Source organism: Lasioglossum baleicum, chromosome 17 (genome assembly GCF_051020765.1).
Source record: "Lasioglossum baleicum chromosome 17, iyLasBale1, whole genome shotgun sequence".
Lineage (NCBI taxonomy): Eukaryota > Metazoa > Arthropoda > Insecta > Hymenoptera > Halictidae > Lasioglossum > Lasioglossum baleicum.
In genome coordinates, this window is record NC_134945.1 from 8,247,174 (window position 1) to 8,259,583 (window position 12,410).

Here is a 12,410-nt window from a genome sequence, read left to right on the forward strand (position 1 = left end):
GTCTGTCCTCGTCGCCGTCGCCGTCCCCGTCGTCGTCCCCTTGGCAGAAGCAGCGCTGCCGAAAGACAGCGTGCTCTGTCTCAGGGAGGAGGACGGGCGTCTGGTCGAGGTCGTCGAGGTCGTCGTCGTCGTCGTCGTCGTTGACGATGTGGCAGCTGCACGGGTGGTCGGTGCAGCTGCGGGGCCCGTAGATGGTGGAGGGGCCCCCCCGGAGATCCTTGGTCGTTGGGCTGCAGACCGCCGCATCCCGCACGCTGTCGTCGTCGTCGTCGTCGTGGTGCACGTCGTCGACGTCATCGTCGTCGCCGTGCACGTCGTCGTCGACGCCGTGGCCGTGGTGGTGGTGGCGGTACCAGCTCCGGTCAACCTTAAAATTGACTCGGCCCCCGAAGGGACCGAGCAATTAATATTTCCGGTCGCCGAGGGAGAGGACCTCACGGTGGAACGGGTGGAGGAGCCGCATGCTCCTCTCGTCCCACCGCGACCTGATCCGCCCGAATGAGCGGCGGTGTGGTGCGTCTTAACGGACTTTAAGGGATACGCTCCCTTCCCGTGCTCACCACACTCGCCGCATCGATGAACCACCGAATGACCGGGGTGGTTCCTTTTGGCGTGTTTAATCAGGTCGCAGTGGGATTTGTAGGTCCCACCGAGCCTGATACCCGGTTTGCCGAAGCATTCCGGGCATCTGAATTCCGCCGGGAACGGAAAATCGATAAAAATAGTAATCGCGTTGTTAGATTGTTCAGTCATTGTGTGACAGCCTCTACAGGTGATCTCGAGTGTGAAATTAAAATATCAGGTGACTAGAATGTAGCAGTAGATAAAATATAGTAAAATAAATAGGTTAACAGCAAGGTAAAATCACTAAAGTCACTTGATTAAAATTTAATAAATAAATAAAATGAAGTCGTTAGATAAAATGGAAATAAATTAGGACAGCACAGCACTGAGTCGACAGATAAAATATGGTTCGAGACCGCACAGTAAATATAATAAATACAATATATACAATAAATAAGAATCGACGATCACAGCACTGCACTTACATACAAATAAATAGAATAAATAAAGACAATTAAAACAGAAAGGTAAGCGATCGACTCACCAGAAGAATAGCAGATAGCGACAGAAGAAAATAGAGAGAAATGTAGGAAGACAGAAAAGAGAGCGGATCGATAGAAGGATGAAAGAGGTTAGAAGATAAAAGTGACAGGCGAGGGATCTACCTTGATGGTAAGAGACACCATCAAGGGGGGCTATCTAGCGGTCGATCGAGGAACTCGTTCCAGCTCCTCGTGCAGGGATCTACCGCTAGAGGGCTGCACCGATACTTGGCGGTACTTGGAGAAATTCTTCAGCTCAAGTCTGAGGAATCTCCAAGGCCTACTCGGATCGGTGACTGAAAGGATTAAACCGAATTAATTTAATCGAGCGGACTCGATTAAACAATTCGGCGGTCTCTGGTCGGAATCAAAGTTACTCCGGAGTTGGTTTGCTCCGGGAAAACGCACGCAAAATCGTCGTACGTTCCGACGTGCCGGTATTAAACGAAAAGATGTTTAATGTAGATTATTATTAACTACCGGCACAGGATTGCTCCCAAATTTCACAGTTAGCAGCAACAAAGTGTTCGGAACAGAACTAAGTTATTAAATAATTAATAACTTAGTCTGACGTCGAATAAATTGATCTGATAATTGTGAAATTTATCGAAACGTACACGAGGCGTTACGTAATTCCGAGACGAACGTTCCGGAATCCCTTTGTTCTGACGACCTAGGACGGAACCGTTGGTTGTTATTGAATTTATCCTGACAAACAATTAGCAGAGCTAAGTGTCGACAGGACAAAGACGAACAACAACGAACGGTGGGGAGGGGTAACCGCGCTGAACGGCCGTGCGGGTTAGCGCACTGGTGTTCGCGCGGGGGAAGAGAGTAAGAGAGGGAGTCGATCACTTACCCCACTCGAGGTCCCGCAGAGGTGTCCACGGTGTTCCCGGCTGCTCGGTGGAGACGCTGATGGTGTGGTCCTCCTCCTTGGCGGCCAGTCGCGCCCCGATCGCTCCTCGGCTCCTGGTGATGCGCACACACGAAACTCGCGACTTCGAGCGACGGCGCTCGTAAACGAAATTTGGGAGATATTTCCCCGATTTCTGGGAACTGACTGCTATGATTGAATTCAGCAGATTGGGCCAATCCACACGGCACTGCAATGCGTGGCCGACCCGTGACCGAGGGGGAGCAAGCCCCGACCGCTCAGTCAATTCCCAAAAATCGAGTTAATATTCTGACTCCCCGATGGGGAGTGTATCAGATATTAAGCTGATAAGAACAGATAAAAGGCCTTTTATTTTCAAGGAATCGTCCCCCGAGCTAATGCTCGGGGGCGGTACAATGTTGGTGCCTTTCGGCGAGGGCTATACATAGAGTTTCTTTGGTGGGGGGGTGTGGCGCGGGGGAACTAGTCCCCCTGCGTGGCAATCATACACTCACACTCATACGCATACGCACACACACACACACACATCCACACGTCAATACATAATATTATCAAGATATAAAAGAAGCAGCACGAGCCTTGTCAAGTTTTAAATAAACATATTGGAACGGCCCGCAGCACGCCAGAAAACTTATACTAGGGAGATGACTAGATTTTAGAGAGAGAAGTATAGAGACAGCAGAAGAAGGAAGACAAAAGATAGAGAGTAGAGAGAGTAGAGAAAGATAGAGAGATAGAGACAGAGGCGTGTTGCGGGCTCGTTGCCCTCGCTATAAATCAGTATAAATATAAAATTATACAGGGCCGAGGAGGCCCTGAGTCAATACATTATCGTTATCGTTATCATTATCGACGCTTTCAATGTTTAAGTTTCCGGGGCGCGATCTATTTTGGGGGGCCGCGGGGGAGGCCACGTTCACCGAATCAAGGGGCAGGGGAAACTCCGGGGCGGGGACGGCGGCGGGAGCAGCAGCATACTGTCGGACCCCCGACACGTGCTCCACGTAAATGTCCCGACCCCACCGGATGGTCTCAGAGACAATGAGACGGCGCATCATGCTTGCGTATTTCGTGCTAATACGCAGCACTTTGAGCACCGGCTCATTGGCCTGATCCCATGAGCCGAGGGTCCCCACGACGATCGCGTCGGTCACAACTCTGTAACCCTGCTCTTCGAGAACGGCCGCGATCGGAAGATACTTTTGTATCTTCCGGAGCCTTGCGGCCTCGAAAGCTTCGATGCCGTTCTCGAAGGTCACGGTCACATCGATGATCACGACGCTCTTCGAGGGCTCATGCCTGACAACGATGTCCGGCCTGAGCGCCTCTAGATCGCCGGTGAGACCCTCGACCCTTTGGTTGACCCTTAAATTCCCCGGCAGTCGGCAGGCTCGCGAAATTCGCGAGACGACGGCGTCGTGGCGCAGTTGCCAGGCAGCCGAGTGGGGGCGGCAGTGACACAGCACGTGGGGCAAGGTCTCCAGGGCCCCCCCGCATCGCCGGCAACGCTTGTCACCCTCGCCCCAGCGTCTAGCCCCATTAAGGGGCAAGACGTCGAGGCGAGCTCGGTGGACAAAGCGCCAATCAGCGAAGCGGGTGAAACTGCCGCCGCGGAGGAAGTGGTTCGACACTTTCGTCCGCGACGACACCCCGAAGACCTTCCCCTGATCTGGTTTGCTGTTAAGGCGATGGTGGTAAAATTCCGTCACTGCCGCCCTCAGTCGGTGCAACAGCTGGGACCGAGCCACGGGTGTAACGACCGTCGTGCGCCCGCGTGAGCCTCGGAGTCTAAGACCCAGTTCCTGGCGTGCAGCGCTCCACTCCCATCGCAATTGGAGCACGTCTCCTAATCGCCGCGCCGCGTTTCGTGCCCTCGACCACAATGTGGAAAAGTCGCTGCTGGTTCTGGCGAACTCCCCCTCCAGCGAGCCGGAGAGGTAGGTCGCCAGATCCTGCTCGGTAGGTGGTCGACCGATTTTCCTGGCTACCGCCCCCCTCAGAGAATCTCTGGCCAGCCCGCTGATCGCCGGGTCAGGCGCCGTCAGGAGACGGAACGCATGCCCGATGACCAGCGCGTCGGCCAGGTCAGCAAGCGGAAGTAATCCACATCCTCCCCGACTGGGGGGGAGGTAGATCACCTCCGCGCTGGCTCTCTGAGGCAGGTTGAGCCAGGATTTCGCGAGCTTCCTTACGAGCTTATCCGCGTCTTTAAGAGGACCTTTTTCCACATGGGCTCCCCGGAGCAAAAAGTCGAGGCGGGGCAATATAAATGTCCCAACCGCCTCACACTTTTGCCACGGGGCGAGGAGGGAGCGATCAACGGAGCGGAGATCGCGGACGAGCTCCTCGATCGTCAGAAGCGGAGTTTGCTTCACCTGGAATCCCGTGGGGACTCCGAGATGCTCGTATGGCGCTCCTGCTGCCAGGGATTTCAACCCCTGACCCTGTAGGCTGAAGCAGGTAGGAACGGCCCGGCGAGTGCCTCTGCTGTCCTGATGCAGTGTTGCACACTTCGCCGGGTTGAACCGAAGTCCAATCCTCTCTGCTGCAGCCTCCACTGTTCTCAACAGTGTTTCCATCCCCTCCGGAGTGTCGGCAACTAGTGCCATGTCGTCGGCGTAGCCAAGGATGTTGTACCGCCGGCCGTGGAGCGTGTAACCCGCCGAGGAGCCGGATGCTGCACGAAGCACCGATTCCAGGGCAAGGTTAAACGCCACAGGGCTCAGCGGGCATCCTTGCTTCACTCCGGAGAGGATGGGGACAGGGTCAGTAAAGCCCTGTGAGGTTCGCACTCGGGTGGTGCACCCGTCGTAGAGCCCTTCCAAGATGTTACGGAAGGGCTCGGGGACCTTGGCCTCCGCGAAGGCGTGGTAGATGGTTGAGTGGGGGACCGAGCCGAACGCGTTCGACAGGTCCAACCACGCAACCACCACCTGACGCCTGCCCCTGCGAGCGTCGTTAAGGACCTCCTGCAGCACGTAGTTCTGCTCGTAGCATCCCTCGCACGGCAGGAAGCCCTTTTGCTGAGGGCTAAGCCGCTCATTATGTAGGGCCCACGTGACGAGGCGGTCGGCAAGCACCGCCGCGAAGAGTTTGGGGGTCGTGTCGGACATGGCTAGTGGCCGCCAGTTCGAAAGATCCCCCCGATCGCCCTTCTTGTGAATCATCACAGTGTTGGAGGACTTCCAAGAAGCAGGGACCGACTCCAACCTTTGACATAGGTTGAAGAAGGCGGTCAGAATGGCGCAGTCCGGATCGGCCTTCCGGAGATCACGGTAAGTCAGACCGTCTGGCCCCGGAGCGGAATTTGACATCCGCCGGAGTCGACGATCCACCTCACTCACTCCGAAAGGTCGAACCAGTGCCGCGTCACTCGCCGCCGTTGGAGCCTCTGAAGGAAAGCCGAGAGGCCCAGGGGCTGGTGGCGTACTCGCAGGTGAGTACATGTCGAGGAAGTGTCGATGTACCTGGTCCTTCGGGACCTGGCATTGCGCCGGAGCGCCCATCAACACCTCCTGGACCGCACGCCTGCGGTTTTGCCGGAACAGCCTCTGGATCCGCGTTGCCTCTGCGACTTGGTCCGTGCTTCTTGTAGCCTCCGGTTCAGGACGACCGGGAGGGCGCGATGCCGATGCACCTCCGACACGCCTCTCCCTCCCCGCGACAGCGGTTGACCTTCCCCTCGCATTCTCTCCAACCCCCGCGGGTCTCGACCCGAAGCGTTGGAAGAAGGCGGCGATCGTAGTCGCCACCTCTTCCAGGTCTTGAATGTTATCGACGGCCCCGGCCAAACCGATCAGTAGACGCCTCTCCTCCGCCAACGCGACTTGCTCCCTTCTGAGGGATGCGCGCGGGCGAGGGCGAGGCTGACCAGCAGGCGCAGGCCGCCGATGCTCCGGGTCTCGCGGGGTTTGGAGGTTGGTGGGCACTACACCGACGCTCGCAGGGGCATTTGTCCGCCCCGCAGGGACCGTTGTCCCCGCTCTACAACCACCCGGGTGCGAGCTCCCAGGGGTATTCCCACCCACACTACGGAAACGCGACGCGAACCCTCCCAAGCGATTGAACATATCGCGTAAATCTCGGAGTCGGTCCGTCCGCGCGAAGCCGGCAGGGGCCCGACCGCTCACGTTCTCGGTGCTGCTCCTGCTTCCCGTCGCCGTCCCTCGCCGCGCGCCCCTGCGCGATGTGGCCGAGGACCGGTTCCTCGGCGTGACGGTGGTAGTGGTGGTGGTGGTGGTGGCCCCCCTCGCTGCTCCCTCGGTGACCGGAGCTGGTAGGGGCGATGGAGGACGCTGGGCACCCGCAGATGGTCGGCGTGGTGCTCCTGGCGCCCTCGTCTCCCGCGCTGGTAGCGTGCGGGCTGGTGTCCTCGCTGTCGGCGGCTGCAGCGTCTCCGGGATCGGCGACCTGAAACCAGACGGAGATGTAGGCGACGAAGACAGAACTCGTCGGCGGCGTCGTCTCCTAGAGACGGCGGGAGACCACGGGAGGGGGGAGGAATCGTCATCCTCCGCCCCCTCCTCCTCTTCTTTCCCCTCGATGGCCGGAGGGGGGGTGACGGCCGCTGTCTGGGTGGGACCAGGGGTAACCGTCACTTCCTCGATGGGGGGGAGGGAGGGGACTGCTGTCCGCGACAGAGTCCTCTTCATTCCCCTCTCCACTCCCCCCGCGAGGGGCCGCGAGGTGACGATGGGCCCCCCGCTGACGGTGGTGGTGACGGTGGTCGTAGCTAGTGTGGCCGGCGCCATGCAGGAGACAGCGCAGCAGCCTCTTCCGCTCCCCTGCTCCCCGTAGATGGTGGGTGGGGAGGGAGGAGAGGCGGAAGCTCCCCTCAGGATGGTGGCGAGGGGGGGGCTGCTGCGGGCCGCGGTCGAGCACTCGGGCGGTAGTGAAGACGCCCGGGTGAACGACCGCAGCCTTCTTCCTCCTTCCGTTTGGTCCCCTGCTGGCGCCGCGCTAACCACCGTTGCGCCCGCTGTGACGGCGGCGTAGGATGGAGATGCCGCCGTCCTGATCGTCGAGGTGAACGTCCGGGTGGTCGGGACGTTCGGCGGGGTGGTGGGGGCGGGCGAAGCCCTGTCCCGCCCCGGCCCCGTCCTCCTCGGCGACTTCTTAGAGCCGGCTTTCGGAGCCGCCTTCCTCCGGGTGGTGTTGAGGGCTGCTGTCCGTTGTAATACGTCCCCGAGGTCCAACGGCACGCTGGCTCCCCTGCTTCTCGTGACTGGCCCCCTCGGGCTGGTGGTCGGGGCCTTCGCTGTGGGGGAGACCGTCGACCCCCTCTTCCTCCTCGCCGCCCCGCTGGCAGGCTTCTCGCGGGGCGGTTCCGGGGTCGACTTGCGTGTCGGCGGACTCGGGGTGGCACGTTGGGCGGCTCCTACGGCTCGGCTCTTGGCAGCGGGCGCTGCCCTGGTCCCTGCTGGTGGTGTTAACCCTGAAACAGAGCCGTCACTCCGTCTCGTCCCGCCGTCTCTCTTCGTCGTAGTCGTCGTCGCTGTTATCTGTTGGGGCGAAGGCAGTCTCTTCACGGCGATGTTGACGGCCCTCACGGAAATGATCCTCGGCTTCGTTGAGGCCGGGGGCGGCGGGGGCGTCTTCGACTTCCTTGAGGAAGCCGCTGGCGCCGCCGCCGCAGCCGGCCTGGTCCCCACGCTGGTTGGAGGTGGTGGGGGGGTTGTCGAGGTCCTCGGAGGGTCCGTCCTCGTCGCCGTCCTTCTGAGCGACAGCGGCTTCTGCCGCATGGGCGCCGGGGGCGGCGGAGGCGTCTTCGACTTCCTGGAGGAAGCCGCTGGCGCCGCCGCCGCAGCCGGTACGATCCGTGCGGACGCCGTAGATGGTGGTGGCGTCGTCGTCTTCTTGGTGACCGCTGTCGTCCTCCTCAAGGCCAATCTATTCCGCACGGGCGCCGGGGGCGGCGGGGGCGTCGACGACTTCCTGGAGGAAGCCGCCGGCGCCGCCGCCGCAGCCGGTACAGCCCGCGCGGTCGCCGTGGATGGTGGTGGCGTTGTCGATGGCCTCGCGACTGCCTTTGCCCTTGTCGCCGTCGATGTCGGTGGCGTTGCGTCTGTCCTCGTCGCCGTAACCGTCCCCGTCGTCGTCCCCTTGGCAGGAGCAATGCTGCCGAAAGACAGCGTGCTCCGCCTTAGGGAGGAGGACGGGCGTCTGGTGGTCGTCGAGGTCGTCGTCGTCGTCGTTGTCGTCGATCCTGTGGCAGCTGCACGGGTGGTCGGTGCAGCTGCGGGGCCCGTGGATGGTGGAGGGGCCCCCCCGGAGATCCTTGGTCGTTGGGCTGCAGACCGCCGCATCCCGCACGCTGTCGTCGTCGTCGTCGTCGTGGTGCACGTCGTCGACGTCATCGTCGTCGCCGTGCACGTCGTCGCCGACGTCGTGGCCGTGGTGGTGGTGGCGGTACCAGCTCCGGTCAACCTTAAAATTGACTCGGCCCCCGAAGGGACCGAGCAATTAATATTTCCGGTCGCCGAGGGAGAGGACCTCACGGTGGAACGGGTGGAGGAGCCGCATGCTCCTCTCGTCCCACCGCGACCTGATCCGCCCGAATGAGCGGCGGTGTGGTGCGTCTTAACGGACTTTAAGGGATACGCTCCCTTCCCGTGCTCACCACACTCGCCGCATCGATGAACCACCGAATGTCCGGGGTGGTTCTTCTTGGCGTGTTTAATCAGGTCGCAGTGGGATTTATAGGTCCCACCGAGCCTGATACCCGGTTTGCCGAAGCATTCCGGGCACCTGAATTCCGCCGGGAACGGAAAATCGATGTAGATTATGATTTCGTTATTAGACATTATGAATCAGCCTCCGCAGGTTTGCCTCGAGTGTAGATTAAAATGTCAAGTGACTTGAGATATTTAAAATTGAATAAATAACGGTAAATAAAATGTAGAGTAAAATCACTATAGTCACTTGCTTAAGAATGCAATAAATAAGTAAAATAAATAGAATAAATATATGTCAATGTTAAAACAGAATAGAATAAAATAGCACAGCGCCGAGTCAAATAGGTAAAATACAATACATACACGTACGACAGTTACAATAAATAAATAGAAGTCACGGCACTGCACTGGTGTATAAATAAAATAAATAGTAACAATTAAAACAGAGAGGCAAGCGATCGACTCACCAGAAAATAGAAGAAAGCGATAGAAGAAAATAGAGAGAAGTACGGGAAGACAGAAAAGAGAGCGGATCAATAGAAGGATGAAAGAGGTTAGAAGATAAAAGTGACAGGCGAGGGATCTACCTTGATGGTAAGAGACACCATCAAGGGGGGCTATCTAGCGGTCGATCGAGGAACTCGTTCCAGCTCCTCGTGCAGGGATCTACCGCTAGAGGGCTGCACCGATACTTGGCGGTACTTGGAGAAATTCTTCAGCTCAAGTCTGAAGAATCTCCAAGGCCTACTCGGATCGGTGACTGAAAGGATTAAACCGAATTAATTTAATCGAGCTGACTCGATTAAACAATTCGGCGGTCTCTGGTCGGAAGCAAAGTTATTACGGAGCTCGTTTGCTCCGGAAAAGCGAACGAAATATCGTCGCACGTTCCGACGTGCCGGTAGTGAACGAAAAGATGTTTAATATTGAATTAGTATTAACCACCGGCACAGGATTGCTCCCAAATTTCACAACTAGCAGCAACAAAGTCCTCGGAATAGAACTAAGTTATTAAATAATTAATAACTAAGTCCGTCGTCGAGTAAATTGATGTGATAATTGTGAAATTTGTCGAAACGTTCACGAACCGCTACGCAATTCCGAAACGAACGTTCCGGAATCCCTTTGTTCCGACGACCTAGGAAAGAGCCGTTGGTTGTTATTGAATTCGTCCTGACAAACAATTAGCAGAGCTAAGTGTCGACAGGACAAAGACAAATAACAACGAACGGAGGGGAGGGGTAACCGCGCTGAACGGCCGTGCGGGTTAGCGCACTGGTGTTCGCGCGGGGGAGAAGAGTAAGAGAGGGAGTCGATCACTTACCCCACTCGAGGTCCCGCAGAGGTGTCCACGGTGTTCCCGGCTGCTCGGTGGAGACGCTGATGGTGTGGTCCTCCTCCTTGGCGGCCAGTCGCGCCCCGATCGCTCCTCGGCTCCTGGTGATGCGCACACACGAAACTCGCGACTTCGAGCGACGGCGCTCGTAAACGAAATTTGGGAGATATTTCCCCGATTTCTGGGAACTGACTGCTATGATTTAATTAAGCAGATTGGGCCAATCCACACGGCACTGCAATGCGTGGCCGACCCGTGACCGAGGGGGAGCAAGCCCCGACCGCTCAGTCAATTCCCAAAAATCGAGTTAATATTCTGACTCCCCGATGGGGAGTGTATCAGATATTAAGCTGATAAGAACAGATAAAAAGGCCTTTATTTCAATTAATCGTCCCCCGAGCTAGTGCTCGGGGGCGGTACAACATTGTTGCCTTTCGGCGAGGGCTAGGGAGAATACATAAGTTCTTTAGTGGGGGGGGTGTGGCGCGGGGGAGCTATGTCCCCCTGTGGGCAATCATACATTCATCGCATACGCACACACACACACACTCATCCACACGTCAATAAATAGATCATACAATTATCAAAATATAAAATTAGCAGCACGAGCCTTGTCAGTTTTTAAGAATATATATCGTGGAACGGCCCGCAGCACGCCAGAGAACTTAGACTAGGTAGATGACTAGATTTGATAGAGATAGGAAGACAGCAACGGAAGGAAGACAAAAGATAGAGAGTGAGAGAGTAGAGAAAGATAGAGAGATAGAGAAAGAGGCGTGCTGCAGGCTCGTTGCCCTCGCTAGAAATTAAGATATATAAAATTATACAGGGCCGAGGTGGCCCTGAGTCAATGCATTTATATTATCGCCATCAATGTTATTATCGCTGTTATATAGATTTTCGGGGCGCGATATATTTGAGGGGGCCGCGGGGGGGGCCACACTCACCGAGTCAAGGGGCAGGGGAAGCTCCGGGGCGGGGACGGCGGCGGGAGCAGCGGCATACTGTCGGACCCCCGACACGTGCTCCACGTAGATGTCCCGACCCCACCGGATGGTCTCAGAGACAATGAGGCGGCGCATCATGCTTGCGTATTTCGTGCTAATACGCAGCACTTTGAGCACCGGCTCATTGGCCTGATCCCACGAGCCGAGAGCCCCCACGACGATCGCGTCGGTCACAACTCTGTAGCCCTGCTCCTCGAGAGCGGCCGCGATCGGAAGATACTTCTGTATCTTCCGCAGCCTTGCGGCTTCGAAAGCTTCGATGCCGTTCTCGAAGGTCACGGTCACATCGATGATCACGACGCTCTTCGAGGGCTCATGCCTGACAACGATGTCCGGCCTGAGCGCCTCTAGATCGCCGGTGAGACCCTCGACCCTTTGGTTGACCCTTAAGTTCCCCGGCAGTCGGCAGGCTCGCGAAATCCGCGAGACGACGGCGTCGTGGCGCAGTTGCCAGGCAGCCGAGTGGGGGCGGCAGTGACACAGCACATGGGGCAAGGTCTCCAGGGCCTCCCCGCATCGCCGGCAACGCTTGTCACCCTCGCCCCAGCGTCTAGCCCCATTAAGGGGTAAGACGTCGAGGCGGGCTCGGTGAACGAAGCGCCAATCAGCGAAGCGGGTGAAACTGCCGCCGCGGAGGAAGTGGTTTGACACTTTCGTCCGCGACGACACCCCGAAGACCTTCCCCTGATCGGGTTTGCTGTTGAGGCGGTGATGGTAAAATTCCGTCACTGCCGCCCTCAGTCGGTGCAACACCTGGGACCGAGCCACGGGTGTAACGACCGTCGTGCGCCCGCGCGAGCCTCGGAGTCTAAGACCCAATTCCTGGCGTGCAGCGCTCCACTCCCATCGCAATTGGAGCACGTCTCCTAATCGCCGCGCCGCGTTTCGTGCCCTCGACCACAATGTGGAAAAGTCACTGCTGGCTCTGGCGAACTCCCCCTCCAGCGAGCCGGAGAGGTAGGTCGCCAGATCCTGCTCGGTAGGTGGTCGACCGATTTTCCTGGCTACCGCCCCCCTCAGAGAATCTCTGGCCAGCCCGCTGATCGCCGGGTCAGACGCCGTCAGAAGACGGAACGCATGCCCGACGACCAGCGCGTCGGCCAGGTCAGCAAGCGGAAGTAATCCACATCCTCCCCGACTGGGGGGGAGGTAGACCACCTCCGCGCTGGCTCTCTGAGGCAGGTTGAGCCAGGATTTCGCGAGCTTCCTTACGAGCTTGTCCGCGTCTTTTAAAGGACCTTTTTCCACATGGGCTCCCCGCAGCAAAAAGTCGAGGCGGGGCAATATAAACGTCCCGACCGCCTCACACTTTTGCCATGGGGCGAGGAGGGAACGATCTACGGAGCGGAGATCGCGGACGAGCTCCTCGATCGTCAGGAGCGGAGTCTG

At 57.8% G+C, this 12,410-nt stretch overlaps 2 pseudogenes; both read right to left on the minus strand.

The window, feature by feature from the left end:
- Nucleotides 1–2,187: 2,187 nt before the first annotated feature.
- On the minus strand, nt 2,188–2,367 carry LOC143217743 (U2 spliceosomal RNA; annotated as a pseudogene).
- A 7,857-nt stretch (nt 2,368–10,224) lies between these two features.
- LOC143217750 (U2 spliceosomal RNA) lies at nt 10,225–10,403 on the minus strand (annotated as a pseudogene).
- Nucleotides 10,404–12,410: the final 2,007 nt, after the last annotated feature.